General features: G+C 52.0%; 1 non-coding gene across 1 annotated transcript; it reads left to right on the plus strand.

Moving 5' to 3' along the window:
* The first annotated feature begins 3,929 nt into the window (after positions 1-3,929).
* LOC111537995 lies at positions 3,930-4,047 on the plus strand. Its single transcript, XR_002730173.1, has one exon. It is a non-coding gene; the product is annotated as a small nucleolar RNA SNORA71 (small nucleolar RNA).
* Positions 4,048-10,170: the final 6,123 nt, after the last annotated feature.

Genomic DNA, 10,170 nt, shown 5'->3' on the forward strand with positions numbered 1-10,170 from the left:
AACATGTCAGAGTGAGCTGTTGGGCAGTCCTCCCTCCACCCCAAGGCTTCTGTTTTGAAGGGTCTAGTTGAACACTTTCTTCACATGGTGGTAGCCCTTAAGCTCCAAGCACTTGAGTCACCAGCATTTCTGAGAAGGGACGACTTCCCACATTGATTGCAGCAGAGCAGGTGGGGGTGATAGGTGGGCAGCAGACACCTGAGCAGGACGGAGGATGAGGCAGCTCCCTTTGGGTCCTATCTCCAATAGGAGGGACATGAGCATCAGGCCAATTCCTGGCTTGGTTTTCCTGGGGAAGTGTTTGGCTAAAATACCAGCGGCAGAAGTCTTGGCTGGGAATGAGGAATCCATAGGACTCGAATGATTTACCTAAAAGAAAAAGCAGAACAGAGATTATTTTTTTTTTGGAGGTGGGACTCTGGCATGACATTTTAAAAATGCATATTTCCATTTCTCATGTTCCATGAGCATATGTTGCTTTTCAAGAAGAAAAAAGCCCACGTTAGTTCCCCAGCTATTTCACCAGTGCCTATTTATCTTGTGCCAGTCTTCAGAGACCCTGCTGGTACAGGGTTGCACTAGACAGGGCAGGCCTCACCTTCCCAGAGTGCAACCCTCTCTCGCAGTTAGTGGGCACCTGCCGTGGGGTCTAGGTGCACTTCCTGCATCACCTCACTCATCTTAACAATGACTCTTGAGGATGGGTATAATTAACCTCAACTTTCAGATGAAGGTCCTGAAGCTCCGAGCAGTTAAATCACTTGGCTGAGGTTGCACAGTTAGGGAACTAACCACATTGGGTTTCCAGTCCATATGAGCTTGACTCCAAAGGCTGGGCCATTTGATTCTTTTGGTCTATTGGGCTCCTATGCAGGCTCCCTTTGCCAGGCCTGCCCCTTTGTACCTTGGGTACCCCTGGGAAAGTCTTACAGCTTCTCTAGGCCTCAGTATCTCCACCTATAAACTAGGAATAATTACGTCTCCCTCGCAGGCTCATTATGAGGCATAGAGAGGTGTGATTAACACACGTTGCTCAGGACAGTGCCTGTCACTGGATGCCTGGCTAATGAGGGCTTCTAATCATGGTGCGGGACGATGTGAGTTGGTGTTGATTCCCTGCTTCTATTACAAGAAAGAATCCACTTCTGTCTGTTTCCAGTTCCTGGCTTCAGAAGATACAGGTCCTGGGCTACCTTAAGCTCCTAAACTCAGACACAGGGGAGGGATCTGTATGGGAAAGGCAGTGACCTCCCTGTCCTGTTTCCCCCGTCACTGCCTCCTGGCTTCCCACCCTGTCCTGGTTCCCCCATCACTGCCTCCTGGCTTCCCACCCTGTCCTGGTTCCCCTGTCACTGCCTCCTGGCTTCCCTCCCTGTCCTGGTTTCCCCATCACTGCCCCCTGGCTTCCCATGGCTGTTCCTTCTCAGGCCCAGGCTCAACCCAGCCCCAGGTCTCTAGCCCAGACATGGTCCTTCAGCATGGAACGTCAACCCCATTCACAGGTGGTCTTAAGATTAGTTACAAAGACCAAGGCCAGGGTGAGCCTGGAGCAACCATGTGTTCAATGCTCCTGCTGCTGTAAGTCTTGCGTTTGGGACCTGTTTTCTCCAGGTGCTCCATACACATCACCCACACCCACTGCTTGGAACACAGGATGTTCGCCCTACTGGTTCCCTTCCAAGATGACAACCATAAACTCTGCAGTCTGAAGGAGACCCTCTGTTTCTGGAGGGTTACCAGAAGGTTGTGCTGCCCATCCATCTCCCAGAAGAGCCCACGCCTTTCCTTCATTTAAAGTCAGACCATCCCCTACCTTGCCATGTGTTCTGTTCCAGGTAGCATTGCCTCACCGCCCATCTCCACTTAGGTATGGTACCATGGGCTTGTGCTGAGGGCAGGATGTTGGGAGAAGCAGCCCTTAAGTAGCTAGTTATTGTGCCTATTGCAGGAGGAAGAGTGCCAAGGAAATTGCTGGGAGACATTTTTCTCACCTTTAGAACCAGGAAAAGGAGGGCCGATTATGGAGAGTTCCTTTTTATTTATGGAAACCAGGCTGAATGAGACTGTGTCTTCCTCTCTGCTTTGTCTGCTAGGAAGCACGGAGCCCAATGCATAGCCCATTCAGCTCTGCATCTGACTTGATTCTCCCCAGCCCCAGCCCCATCAAGCCAGCTGGAGAGCAGGACCTCCCTGGGTTCTGGCTGCTTCTCTTTCCAGGAGACCTGTGTCTTCCTGGCATCCCAACAGCCATGGTTGACATTTCACGTTTCCATGGGAACAGAGTCTGACTGTAGCCAGACAACTAACTAGAGAGGCTGAGGAGGAGTGTGTGTGAGTGTGTGTTGTGTCTGAGGCTGCTCTTGGAGCCCAGGGATCTTGTGCACTTCCCTTCGGCTTGCAGTGGCTGCAGCAGCTTCCTCTTGGTGGTAATCATGGCCCATTTGCAGCTCCTACATCTCCATCGCTGACATAATATTGCACCGGGGTCCATCCATCTGCATAATCATCTTAACCTGCTCCCACAAGAGAGTTTAAAAGGTCTGGGCTGTTGGAAAATGACCATAAAGGCTGAACGCAGATACCTTTAGCAGCAACGCCAACATCTATCACAGGGTAATTAGAGGCAGGGAGTGAGGGCTCCAGGCCCTGCGTCAGGGAACGGTGTGGGGCTGCGTCTGCTCTGACTGTTGAAAAGAGAGGGAGGGAAAGACCCAAGAAGGCAGTCCAGGAAGGAGAAGAGCAGTTTCTGCAGCAATAAGAGGATTTCTCTTTACTGGAGGGTGTGCAGCTTCTCCAAGGGGAAGGAGCTTTGCCTGAGACTGTTTAGGGACTCCTGGGACCTCTGTTCACACACGGCATGCGCCATGGTTTTCTGATACTAGAAAAATAATGACCAGGACTGTTCCTTCTTACTGTGTTCTAGGTCCCAAATTCTGGAGTACTATGTGGTCTCGAACAAGTGCCCTTTTCTCTCTGTTATCCCATTTCTCTATTTGTAAAATTAGGGGATTGGATAAATCCGTCAGGTTCCAAACTCTGATTTGTGGAACCCTGGGGCTCACTGGCAGGGATGGGGAAAGGAAAGGGGGTAGGCATGGGTGAGACCCACCTCGTTTACCCCAACCACAGTGGCTTTTCTTTCATTGGTCCTACATTCAGTTTTCTAAGGAAGGTTATACATGAAGAACAGTTTTCTGCTACCAGAAGCACTGGACCACCACTGGGCTCCAAGATCACTTGGAGTCTCTCGTGTTTGTATGGTAAAGGTACTAGGTTTGGAAAACCAGATTTTGCTACGTCCTTTAACAAGTGTGTGTTTCATAACTAGTTTTATTGTGCTGAATTTGATATCTCCAGAAAAACAGTCGCATCTGTGCAGACAGGGAGTGCGACTTGAGGGAGTGTGAGGATGCCACGGAGTCAGACGCAGAGGGGCAAGAACGGCTCTTGCAAAGCAGTGACCAGGGGCCAACTACCCACAGCCCACCTCCCCAGGCCCACTGGGGCTCCAAGTCATTGGGAATGCCCCAGGCAGGGGGGATGGCTGTCCTCCCTGTGTTGAATCAGCAGAGCTGTTTTCTTCTGGGTCCCCCGCCCTCCTTGGCTGTCATCTCTGAGCGGGGTACGCAGCCCTCCGGCTCCGATCCACATGGAGCCTGGTCATCTCCTTCTGGCATCCGTCAACTGCCTGAGCTGTCGGTGGAGGCTGCTGTGGCCTCTCTGTTGCTGACCTCTGGCTCCCCAGCCTCTTGAAAACTCCCTGCGATTTGTCTCTGGTCCTCCTGCAGTCTCCCCGTCTTCCCCTGGGGTCGGGGGTCTCAGGCTCTCAAGACTGTAAGGCTCACTGTATCCGCTGCCTCATTTGCCAGGCGCTTCAAGCTCCAAGGCGCCCCTCCTTCCTCACCTTTGGGTCTTTGAAAATTTTGCGACCCTATGTTCTAAAGTGATCCTGGTTGTTGACAGTCCAGGGAGAGAAACTGCTGAAAGCATTTCCCCTTGTTTGGAGGGTCCACTGCTGTCCCTTCTAAACTCTGGAGTTTTTCCACACCTCCTCCTTTTCATCACCTTTTAGATGCCTCCTGATACCTGAAGTCTGGCTTATGGAGTGCTCCCTGTGTGAGGTTCAGTGCTGGTGTCTGTGAGGCTTTAACCAAGGTATACATTAAAAAAAAAAAAAAAAAAAGAAAGAAAAGAAACTTTTTTTCGTCTGACCCTCTATCTGTGTCAGCCCAGGCCTGGGGAAAGGTGAGGGCAGGCCGGGTGGGTTTTCCAATCTGGTCATCCCAGAATCTCAGAAACACCACTCCCCTAGTGCTCCCTGCACACCCAGGCTATGCTGGCCAGATGTGTCTCTCTGGTCTCTGTTGGACTCCAGCCCAGCCTATTCTCCTTGGCAGCAGCTCCTGGCCTGCTCTGCAGAAGGGGCAGCTATTTCAAACCAGGCTGAGGGCCCTGGATGTGGCCTTTTAAAGAAAAGATGATGGTAGCTTTCTTCCCAGGCAGCACCACCGCAGTCTCCCAGAGCACCTGGCAGCCCCCTTCAGAGTCCACACATTGCCTGCAAGGATTGCTGGTTTTCAGTTCCTTCTCAAAACTTTGCCTTGGGACAGTTGCTGGGTTGGAGGCTAAGGCTCTCTTGGGGTATCCTTTGCCTAACTGCAGTTCCTCCCACTGAGCCACAGTGTAATCTCCGAAAGAGTCTGCCCAGGCTGGGGCTGGCGGGTCACCTATTTATTTTAATAGTGCAATCCCTTTTGGGATGACTGTAAGCAGAGGCCCCAGTGATAGACATCTGAAAACAAGTTGCCTGGAAGCAAGCCTCTTGGAGGAGGCTTCTGAGTCTTCTCTTATCGTGCACCCATGCCTCCCCCACTCCCACTCACATTGGCCCAGTCCATGACCCTCCCTTCCTTCTTGAGGAGATCAGCATTCCAGACTCCTGGAGGCCCTGGCATGGTACGTGCCACAGGTGACCCTAGAAGCCAGGTCTCTGATTCTCAGTCCACTTCTCATCACTCCTGCTGAAGCCACATGTCCCTCAGCAGGTGCATTAACTAGAGGACCCTTGTTGTGACTGTGGAGGTCTGGCAGTTACATGGAGGCCCAAACAAACTCTTGCAAGATACTGTAGGCTGCTAGAGGAAGTAACTTCCTGGGAGGCAAGAGACCTGCTTGTGGTCTCAGATCTGCTAAGCGGCTATGTGATGTTGGATGAGCAGCTTGCCCTCTCTGGGCCTTGGCACCTCTAGTTCTACAGTGAGTGGTTTGATTCTGGGAAGTGTCAAGGCCTCTTCAAGGTCCCTCCGCTCTAGGTAATGTCAGGATCTTTCTTGAGGCATGAAGGAGAAGCTTGTGGTAGCAGACAAGAGCACGTGGAGCAGGACGGGATGACCCTGGTATTCCCGTGGAAGAAGGACCATGACAGCTCCTTCTCCCTACATGGCCTCGTCTCGGGTCCCCAGAGTGAGTGCAGTGTGGGACCTGCCTGCTGCCCCTCCTGAAAGCCCTCGCTGGGGCAGTGAGCAGTTCCATGCTCTGTATCTTCATTCCATGGTTCTTCCTAGAGATCCACTTGTGACAAATGCCTCCTTGATGGGAAGTGGGCAGGAAACATCTCCCGAAGTGCAGAAAGTCAGCCCTCCACATGTAGCAAAGTCCCACCTATTCATGTTGGCACCAACCTGGGCAGGTATGAAGTGACAGGAGGAAGCTCAGCACCTGCTGTCAGGGCATGTAGACTGGCGGGACAGGCAGCAGTACCTGCTGCTGAGGTCATGAATCTTAGTCTCCTCACTCAGCTGGTGACACAAATCACTTGTCCCGTAGCTGCTTCCACGATCCATTCTGTAGGGCTGGTGGAAACTCATCACCTCGGCTCCTCTGGGGTTGTCCACCTGCCTCTCAGATTACCCCTCTGGGCATGGCTCATCCCAGGAGTCAGAAGGAGGGTCCTCTGGGTATCACCCCTCGGGCCCCTGGGCCCTCACTCTCCCTGCCTGTAAGGCCCCTTCAGGGCACAGCTGGCTCTCTGCTGCCTTCCAGACCTGACTAAGGCACAAGGCTCCTTTCCCCAGCCCTGGCCCCCAGAAGTTTCCCCAGGAGCCTTTGCTGTAGGCTGTTGCTCAGCAGGAGAAGAGAAGGCAGGGTCCCTCTCTCAAGGAACAGCTTTCACTACTCTCCTCCCTCCAGCTTGGGGAAATCTCCTTTTGGTTTGGGAGCAATACTTCCACATTTATGTTTCTTCCAAGATCCCTTGCTTCTTGCTAAGAGCCTGGCTGTCCTGCTTTCTTTCTCCGCAAAGCCTCCACATCTTCTAACGGATTTATGCCTGTGGAAACAAAAGCCAAGACATCCCGTGGGTGCCTTCTGCTTTCCCCTGTGCAGCCGGCGTCTTGTGAAACAAGGGTGCACGGCGGGAAGGGACAGGAAAGGGAGAGCAGAAAACTCAGGAAAGGGAGAGCAGAAAACTCAGGACCGAACAGGCCATCTGAGGTGGGATTTTAAAGTAGTATCTGGGCACCGTCCCGGATACTATGTTCCCACGTAGAAGCACATGTGAACATGAGTGCCTGCCCCTAGGCTTGTGACTAAGGTCCCCATGCAATAAGCAGAGCTCAGATACAGACTGGATTCTGCAGTGCCACCCAGGCCCCGGGGTGGGGACAGGACAGGACAGGTCCTTGGCTGTATAACTGGGAGCCAACCATGATACGAAGCCATACTTGGGTCATGCAGGATGTCCACAGAAGCCTCAGTCCTGCGGTGGTATGCAGAGAGAGCATAGCCAGATCCTGTGAAGCAGGAGGGCAGTAGAAACCTAGCCTGAGATGCAGAAGAGAAGAGCAGAGGTGGAGTCTGGGAATGGCCCCAGATGGGGTATGGTTTTGCAGGTCAGGCTCAGGAATTCAAGCCTGGTCCTTAGGCAGTAGGGAGCCATGGGTGGTTTTTGAACACGGATGTGAGTGATGAGAGACAGGAAAGGTCCTGAGTGATTTTAAAGAGAAGGGTGGAATGGGTAATCACTGAGCTGGGAGTGGTTTGGAAGGCTTACTGAAGGACTCATTCATTTATTCATTCATTAACTCAACAAAGGCTTATCTAGCACCTTCCATGTGCCAGGCACTGCTCATATGATGAATGTAATAGAGTGTCTTCCCCATGGCACTTACATTGTGGGTGGGAAATGGGCAAACCTTAACCAACATATAAACATGCATTCCAGGTGGTGATGCAGGCTCAGAAGATATCATTGCAGGGTAAGGAGACTGAGAGTGAGAGGGGATGCTCTTCCAACTAGGGAAGCCGGGGGAAGCTTCTAGAGGGGGTGGTATTGGAGTAGAGACCTGAAGAGAATGTGGGGGTTGATTTGTCCTAAAGAATGCGTTGGCTTTGCTCAGCTCTGATGGACAGGGAGTGTGAGTGAAGCCTTCGGGGAGGAGCTCATGGGAGCTGCAACCCGCCAGTCCTGCTGCTGCAGAGACTCTGTGGGGGTGAGCTTTGAGTGGTGAGGTTGGAAAGGAGACAGTGCTGTTTGGACGAGAGTTCTAAGGCCGGGTTGAGGACTTCAGTCTTGCTTGGTGAGCCTCAGAAGGCTGCTGCGCAGGAGGTGAGCAATGGAATGAAAAGCGCTTGGGTTTCTGCAGAAGGCTCCCTTCCAAAATTACAGTGGGTTGGCCAGTGCAGGGGCCCAGGAGCAGACTGAGCATGCCCAGAGAGCCCCCTCCTTTGCAATTACTACAAGCCCCAGCACAAGGCAGGGCCAGACCCCTTGGGGATCGTCTCCATATCAAAGGGGAGATTAGCTCCAAGTCCCTAACGATGCTGGATGTGCTGGCCACACTCACCAGTGCCGCCTCCTCTGAGACTATCAGCTTTATATCTGCTTCTTTTTATCAATACAGGCAAATAATTCTCTAGACATTTATCATTTTAAACTGTCACAGTCCAGTGCCTTTCCCGAGGACCACAATCAATACTGATCTCAGTTTGAATACTTTTCTGACAAGGTTCCTATTTGTAGATTCACAAGTAGAACTAATGTGTGTTAAAGCTATTCAGTTTGGCATTTTGCAGCTCCATTGACACATTAAATATAGGCGTTCACCACGACGATTAACCTTACAACTATTAAGTAATAAAAATACTGCATACATATTTATCAGCTGAACATCCTATTCCGGCATGATGCCTTCCCCGACGAGGCCTTCCCATGATGGGAAACCAGAGAAGGTGGAGGTGGCTGCTGGAGAGATGAGCTCACTCTTTGCAGAGAATGTCAGGAGGGATGTGGGGATCTTTGGGCCACAGTGTTGGTGGGAGGAGGGGAAGCTGCTCTGGGGATGGAGGCCCAGATGGAGCTGAAGCTGACGGGGTACTGAGGTGGGTAGCAGCAGAGCTGAGATGTTCTAGGATGGTGGATCCAGCTGCTCTCTGGGATGAGATCCCAGACTTCCTCATTCTTGATGCTTCTGAATAGGTATCCTTTCTCTTCTTGGGCCTTAGTTTCCTCCTCTGCATAATGGGGTCAGACTAGAATGCCTCCTGGCCTTTTTATAAGGTCATGGCATGTGTGCAGTAGGATAAAATTCATAAAGCCTACAGCATCAACAGGCAAGGAGTGACCAGATTAGGAGAACCTGGGTGCCCCAAAACCTCCTCTGGTGATCAGGAGGGTTAAGGCGATTGACAGCTCAGTGAGTGGGGCACACCAGTGGGGACTATCAGGTAAATGAGCTCAGATGTCCCTTTTGCAGTGGATGCTTGGTGACTCTGTCTCCCTGCTTATTGATGTGGAACTCTGCTTCCTGGATCTGTCTTTCCTGGACCAGCATCCAGAGGGACCCTGAGTACCTGTCTATTTCCTGGCACAGGGGTACATGGGCCCCAGTATCCTGGATGTGAGCTGAGGCAGCGGCAGGGCAGACATCTGCTCATGTCTACTGCCATTCTGAGCAGTTGGTGCCCAGGCCCTTCCCATGACTAATAATATGAGTTGGAGGGCTTCATAATGGGACAGACGAGGGGTTCTAGAATCAGCACTCCCAAATCCAGACACCCTTGCCAGCCTTGGGGGCATCTATCTGGCTTTACCATTGGTCCATATTTGTGAGCTCTGGCTCAGTCCCAGGCCCAGGGCCAGCTGGGGTTGGGGAGTGGGTAAATGACAGCAGGACACACCATGTAGTGGCGGAAAGGAGGAGTCTCCACACAATTGCAGCACATAGCAGTCAATGTCCGGTGAGAAAAGGGGACAGAGATCAGAGTGGGCTGCCTGGAGGAAAGAGCCTCTGCTTCTAGACTCACTGGACAAGCCAGGGTTCGTCAGGCAAAGAGTGGAAAGGAGTATTGTCGGCAGGAGCATGGCACATGAGAGGGGACCCTGTGGTGGCTATGAGGGGTGCCCTGAAGACCTCGCTGTGGGAGCACAGCCCCATGAGAGCTCCAGCTACCATGTTCTAATGTCACTGCTGTGTCTATGCTCCCAGCCAGCGATTGAGTGCACAGGCATGTCCCAGTAGACAAGGGCCGTGCCCTGACCCCTAGATTTGGCCTTGCCAAGCCTTCTTGAGACTGCATAGCATCTTTTCTTCACTCATGGTCAGACTTGCTCTGGGATCTGGAAGCAGCTCTCCCAGCCTTTCCTCACCCCCTCTCCATTTTCTCGCACATGGACGTTTCCCTAATAAATTCCTCACACATTGCATCCCATATGGGTGTCTGCTTCTTGTAGGACCCAGACTAACACAAGCAGGAAGTGCTTCAGGAATTGAAGTGGATTTATTCTGGCCTCCGGGTAAAGTGTGAGGGTGAAATTGTGATTTCCATTTTACAACAAGGGAACAAAGTCTCCACAAAGTTCTAGATGCAAAATACTTTTTAAACTGCAGCATGACTTCTGAAGATAGGCCCTGTTGATGGCTGTGGAAGGGGTTAGGTGCTGGAGCAACCACTTCCTGGAAACCTGAATGCACACTTTCCATCTCATAAAATCCCCCCGGTGGAGAAAGGGAAGTGCACTTGTCTCCGTGACCGATGGAGGAGAGAGGGGCTCAGATATGCACCACCTTTGGTGCATCGACTTTGGGTCTGGGATGGGAACCCAGCTCTGTCTGACAGCAAAGTGTGTCCCAATCGTCTGGGGTGTCTAGACACTGTTCATGTGCCAAGGGA

This window comes from Piliocolobus tephrosceles, chromosome 9 (genome assembly GCF_002776525.5).
Source record: "Piliocolobus tephrosceles isolate RC106 chromosome 9, ASM277652v3, whole genome shotgun sequence".
NCBI classification, from domain to species: domain Eukaryota; kingdom Metazoa; phylum Chordata; class Mammalia; order Primates; family Cercopithecidae; genus Piliocolobus; species Piliocolobus tephrosceles.